Genomic DNA, 7,021 nt, shown 5'->3' with positions numbered 1-7,021 from the left:
ATGATAAAATTTTTGTAAACAATTTTGTTCTTTATTTCTTTCAGTATCAGATTCAGTATTTTCTCCATCTTATGGCAGCATATATTTTCAACACAGAGTGAGGGCAGTGTCATTCCTCCTGTCCACTACCCCAACTTCTACTCCCAACACTACCACAACAATGAGCGGTCTGGTGTGGTGGCTGAGGATTCTTTTGAAGAGGACAATGCTTCTGCTTCATCTGAGCAGGTCAGAAGGTGGATAGCAGCAGTACTAGTAGCAGACTGGTGTTACCTTGATGCTACTGCTACATTGCATTATTTGCATAGTTTTTTCAGTTATCATGGACTTTGTGTAATATGTATAAAAGTATATGAAGCTCAAGAAACTTGTTGATAAGGTTTATGTTCAGCATACAAATTGTAGGATGCAAAGACAAGGATTGAAATATCATTGCCACAATTCCTGACAAAGCATTTGGTGCCACAGAATATTCAGCAATGTAATGTTTGTTTGGCAAACAAACCAGTTTCCCTGAATGATAGCTTTATTTCTGCAGGTTAATACAGTCTCTCTATGGGGGAGAGTTTGGAGACAAAGCCAAGCATATATATATATATATATATATATATATATATATATATATATATATATATATATATATATATATATATATATATATATATATATATATATATATATATATATATATATATATATATATATATATATATATATATATATATATATATATATATATATATATATATATATATATATATATATATATATGTGGTTTGTGAGCCAAGCATACTGATCATTACACTATCATGTGTAGTTTTAATATGTAATTTAGATCAAGGACAGTGCAGTGATAGAGGAAAAATTATTCACTAGATTTTTTCAGAGAAGTTTTATGACATAAAGGATTAAATGAACGATCAGTATATATATTGGCTCACTAGCTGCATCTCTTTAACACAGAAAGCTTTCACTAATTATCTCGGCCCAATTCATTAAGTGCATCGCTGTTGTGGGAGGGAAGATATGCAGTGTTTCCTTGCCATCTGTGGGAGTTACATTCCAGAGCCTCCTGCAAATAATTAAAATCTGTGAATATGGGAAACCATTCTTATAAGGATCAGAACTACCTATATTTATAGTTTAAACCTTAAACTATGCATCTCACATTTACTAAGCAATTCACTTTAAGACATTAAAAAACAGTTATTATATGTATAGTACATGATATTTTAATTAAAATACAGTGCACTATATAATAAAAGGGGAATAAGTTGATATGTACAATAAACCCTTGATATAATGAACTTCTATTTACCAAATTTCAGGTATAACAACCTATTTAAGGCTGCTGTCTCCTACCTCTCTCTCTCTCTCTCTCTCTCTCTCTCTCTCTCTCTCTCTCTCTCTCTCTCTCTCTCTCTCTCTCTCTCTCTCTCTCTCTCTCTCTCTCTCTCTCTCTCTCTCTCTCTCTCTCTCTCTCTCTCTCTCTCTCTCTCTCTCTATACACATATATAGCAAATTTTCATCTCAAGTGACCCACTCTCCCCCCATATGTGTTCGTTATATCTTGGGTTACTGTAATTTATAACTGAAAGAATAATTTGGGCTCTTTGGACTGAAAGACTGAGCTGGTGGTGACACCTGGCAACTCTGAAAACTCCCCATTAGTTAGGTTAGGTTAGGGAAAACTCTGCAAATATGCAAAACCATGAATATGTGAGGGAACGCTGATATATGCTATCTCTTATTTGTTGTAGATGTATTCCATTCTATTGGCATAGAACGATAGGAAAATGGCATCAAGGAAGTAGGGATGCCACCAAACTTTATGAGACTAGACATAACCTTGCACATAGAATTGCTGAACATAAAGGTATTTCTCCTTGAACTAATAATCAACCAGCTGTTCCATCATTTTCAGCAATAAGTCCCCATTCACATGAACATGATCATCCCTTTTTGTGACAAAGTTTTTAGAATACTACACAAGACAGAGTCCAATATGGATACAAAATTATTAGAGGCAATATATATTAAACACATAAATCCAGTACTGAATAATAACTTAACATCAAGTCAATCACATATTGTAAGATAATGTTTCGGAGGCCCGTTCCAATACCATTATCATAGTGTTAGGAACCCAACTTTTTCAGTCCCTCTCTCATTGCCATACAGGCAAGATGTGTGTGGATACTTATTGTTTTCTGTCAATCCAGTTTATAATCTTGGTGCTTGTAGTGTTTTGTTTTTTGTGTGTAGTGTCATATGATGTGAATTTTATACAACTTTTACATAGTATTTTATTGTTTTTTCTAGCTTGAAGCTGCCTGCAGAAATAGGCAAAACAGCAACTGACGAAAGAATAAAGTTGAAGGAAACTGGAGTTTCCCTGCAAAACAAGCTATCAAGAAACCTATACAATGTGTGTGTATATATATATATATATATATATATATATATATATATATATATATATATATATATATATATATATATATATATATATATATATATATATATATATATATATATATATATATATATATATATATATATATATATCCTTGTCTTCATAATGCTCTTCATTGGCACTTGAAGCATGCATCACACTTTTGTATGATTGATCGTATAATTTTTCCTGAGTGGCCCAATCACCCACACTATCACATTCACTATCCAAGTCCTTCCTTCAGCCTTGACACATGCACTGTAATGATGGAACAGTATTTTTCTGTATGTCACAACTAGATAAGTGTAATCAACTAGGTTAACACACACACACATACAGGTATTTTTGAGGGCTTCAAGGAAGAGGATCTCAATGTAACTCATACAAATACATGAATGTGGATAACTAAAGAAGAAAATGTGAAAATACAAGAAGCTTAACAGCGATGATAAAGGCACGGAAGGAAGAAACAGAAGTGGGTGGCGACAATGTAAAAAAGATATCCAATGATATAATAGAGATGGAAAGGGAAAAAGAAAACAAAGAACTGAGAAGAGGTGACAAAAATAGTGGACTTAAATAAGAAATACTGTGAAGAGATTAAGAAACTCAAGAAAGAGAATGAAGAATTAAAGAAAACTTTGCAAGAGAGGTTAGGGTTGGAGGAGTGAGAGTTAGTTACAGAGGAAGTCAAAGGTTGGAAAGAGAGAGAACAGCAAAAGGTGGACATGGAGGACATAACAAGGCAACAGCAACAGAAACAACAAGGATATGGAAAAGCAATTGATTAAAATAATAAAGGAAAAAAGTAATCTTGTGAGAGACACAGTACAGAGAAAGATGTGTATGGTGGTATTTGGGGTCAAGGAAAAGAACCTACCCATGAAAACAGCTAGAGAGAAAGAAGTGAAAAGAACTAAGGAAATTATAGCAGAAGTGGCAGAGGAAGGAGAGGGGAGAGTCGAACAAATTGAAGAGGTTTACAGGATCGGAAAGTATGACAAAAATAGAACAAAACCAATGTAAAACAAGAATCATGTCACAAACAGCAGCAGAACATGTCTTGCAAAGAACAGGAAAATTGGCAAAAGCAAAAGGATTGAAGGAAATATGGATAAAAAGAGACATGAACGAAGAATAGAGGAGTAAACTAAAAGTCAAAAAATGAATAGAGAACACAGGAAAGTTGTGGACATGAAAGTGAGGAAATGGTGGCACAAAGATGCCACACAAGACCACCAAACAGAAGTTTAAAGATTATGTATACTAATGTAGATGGTTTGGTGTCCAGCCTACTGGAACTTGAAGACTATTTAAAGAACAATAAACCAGATGTGGTATGTTTAACAGGAACCAAACTAGAAGAGGAAATAAAGTTGGGATTTGCAAAGGAAGGATACAGTACATGGAAGAGGGACAGAAAAGGAAAGGGAAGAGAAGTGATGATATTGGTAAGAAAAGGATATTGTTGTTGAGGAAGTGGAATATGGTGATGGAATGGTAGAAACAATGAGTGTTGTGATTAAGATCAAAAGATGTGAAAAAAGGAAAATCATTGTGAAATACATACCACCAAAAACTAATGCATGGTAGACTAATAAATTCAAAAGTATGCAACTAGAAACAAAAAAATAGTATGGAGGAAATGATAAGGAAAGGTAACAAAGTACTCTTAGTAGGTGACTTCAACACTAAAAGAATTAACTGAGAGGAGATGGAAGTAACAGAAAATGTTGGGTCATGGAGTGAAGAACTTATGCAAACCATGATGATGAATACAACGAGACAGTGGGTGAATGAGCCTATAAGATGTAGAAGAGAAGAAGAACCATCACAGCTGGATTTAATGTTTATGAAAACCCCAGAAAGTAGACCAAGTATACATTGTCTGAGTTCAATGGGAAGAAGTGATCATGTGACAATAGAGATAGTACTACAGGAGGAAACAGTGTTGCACAGGAAAGAACAATACAGAAATTGGAGACAGAACTATGCTAAGTTAAACTTTGCAGAGCTTAGTAAGTTTTATTGAAAAATTAAATGGAAAGAGCAATTTGAAGGTAAAGTAGTGCAAGAAAAATATGAGATATTTTTGAGCAAGTATAGAGAGAGGATGCAACAGTTTGTACGGTTATAAAATGAAAATTGGGAAACAAGAACGGTATAATGGCAGGTGTGTAGAAGCAAATAAGAAAAAGGACAGGACATGGAAGAAAATGGCTATGGCCTGTTTTAAGACTATACAAGTGGAAATACCCTGGTCTGAGGCAATTTTCTCTCTCTCTCTCTCTCTCTCTCTCTCTCTCTCTCCTCTCTCTCTCTCTCTCTCTCTCTCTCTCTCTCTCTCTCTCTCTCTCTCTCTCTCTCTCTCTCTCTCTCTCTCTCTCTCTCAAACAAAAAATAAAAAAGGTGGAGAAACAAGGGGAAAGGGAGATGAATGAACAGAAGGTAGCCAAAATCAAATTTGTACATTTGTGTGTGTTTGCATTTGTTTCTTATTTGTACTTTCACAGATTGACCCAAATCTAAATTACCATTTTTAATGAGAGAGAGAGAGAGAGAGAGAGAGAGAGAGAGAGAGAGAGAGAGAGAGAGAGAGAGAGAGAGAGAGAGAGAGAGAGAGAGAGAGGAGAGAGAGAGAGAGAGAGAGAGAGAGAGAGAGAGAAATCACAAATACCTACTAACCTGGAAAGTGGAGTCCTTGATGATAAATTGGCTGGGATCAGCAGGGTGAACTGTGGCAGAAGTTTGGTGCATGGCAAATATGGCTTCAGGATGAGTAAATGGAGAAGCAGGAGGGAGTGATGGTTGTGGGGGAGATGATGAGTGAGCAGAAGGTGAGAAGGATGAGGAGAAAAAAGGTGATGGTGCAGAGAATGATGAGGAATGGACTAATGGGGAAGGGGAAATGTGAGATAATTTTGAGGACTCAAAGGCAGTAATAACAGGTGGTGTAGTGCTGAGGTGAGTATGGTCTGAGGCATGGCCAGGAGCTGCTGTATGACCAGATTTCTGAATTTCCAGTCAAAGTGTCTGGCTAAGAGTTGGAGATCTGGCAGAGAAGCTGTGGCCAGAGGAAGGAGGCTTGGCTGCTGCACCAGACCCATGGACCACATCTTTGGAGTGGCTTTGGCCTTGAGGTGCAGCCAGGTAGCTGTAGCTCACCACCTGCCAGAGAAAAGCTTTTTTAACCTCACTGCCTGCCAGGGAAGAGCTTTTTTAATTTCCATTTTAATCTTACATGATTAAGGTCATATGATTAATAGTTATACCATCTTCTGTATATCTAGCCTGGAGGTTGAGATGTGATGGAATGATTCAAAATGTGAATGTATACCATATTAAATCCTTGTCTCTACTTTCCTCCAAATGAGATCCATGGGCCTTGTAAAAAAAAGTTGGGAGTCCAATCTTTTAAAACTAGTAACTCTAATATTAGAGATTTGAGAGACAGAATGAAGCATAATTAAAGCTTTGATAAGCATTTATAAATCTGTACATTCTTTCAATTTTTTTTCACCATTTTTGAATGGCATATTGGAGTGATTTGAGTCAGAAATAACAATTTTGAACACTTTTGTTTCTATTTGTTGGTAATGTGTAATACCACTGATGAGAGACAAACTTTGTGCTTGGAAGGAAAGAACTGACACCCTTTCTCTATAAATTCTGCTTCACTGCATGCCACAAGTTTTATAATTTATATCAGAACTATTTCTAGACTAACCACTTCATAAGCATAATCATTTTGTCATCACAGTTTTCACTATGCTGCCTTATCACCATTGTGCTACAGTGATCTCAGATGCTTCTGATTTCATAATGAAAGTTAGGGTTCACTTTAAAACCAGTTGACAACTGATAGTCTAAATTCCAATCCAAGAAATGAATTTTGTATCATCAATGAATGAAAGTGCTTGATTGTTCTACAAGTTTGGTGAGGATTGAGGTTGCTGGTTAGTTCTGGGGAGTAGATTAGTAAAATTCTGAAGAAGTATTTTTTAACTGTCTTCACCCAGGAAAACATGCAGGAAATGCTGGATAGTGAAATTTTTAGAGCAGAAGAGAATGAGAAGCTGAAAGATATTACCATAATTAAGGAGATAGTGGAACGGGTGATAGATAGGCTAAGAAAGTTCAAGACACCAAGACCAGATGAAATATATCCCAGAGTAGTTGGGTTTAGGAAGGGGGATAAAACCCAGGGAGGAGGTAGGATTCTTTTAATCTCTAACGTTTCAGCTGAATAGCCATCCTCAGAGAGACTGATTTACATGAGTGAAAACACATTATTCATAACAACAAACAAAATTTTCTCATATGACATTCGTACAGAGTATTGCCATCCTGGCGTGTACCTCACCTAATTTTATTTTCCTAGTCAGGTGGCATTATTCGCCTACGTGACGAGCCTTTACTGGGGATTTTCCTTGTACCTGACCTGAGGGCCAATCTGGCGGAATTACCCGCCCACCTGATAAAACCTTCTCTGTGGTTAATGACTTCCCTAGTTGTTATGAGGGCTGCCTCTATAGCTTTTCTCATTCTTTTCTTCAATCCAACTTT

At 36.1% G+C, this 7,021-nt stretch overlaps 1 long non-coding RNA gene across 1 annotated transcript; it reads right to left on the bottom strand.

The window, feature by feature from the left end:
* Window positions 1-367: 367 nt before the first annotated feature.
* LOC135110861 (uncharacterized) lies at window positions 368-6,743 on the bottom strand. The gene is made up of 2 exons (XR_010273466.1): window positions 5,141-6,743; window positions 368-1,072 (listed from the first exon to the last, which is right to left on the bottom strand). It is a non-coding gene; the product is annotated as an uncharacterized LOC135110861 (long non-coding RNA).
* Between the last annotated feature and the right edge of the window lie 278 nt (window positions 6,744-7,021).

This window comes from Scylla paramamosain, chromosome 21 (assembly GCF_035594125.1).
Source record: "Scylla paramamosain isolate STU-SP2022 chromosome 21, ASM3559412v1, whole genome shotgun sequence".
NCBI lineage: Eukaryota > Metazoa > Arthropoda > Malacostraca > Decapoda > Portunidae > Scylla > Scylla paramamosain.
This window is presented reverse-complemented; position numbering and strand designations above follow the sequence as displayed.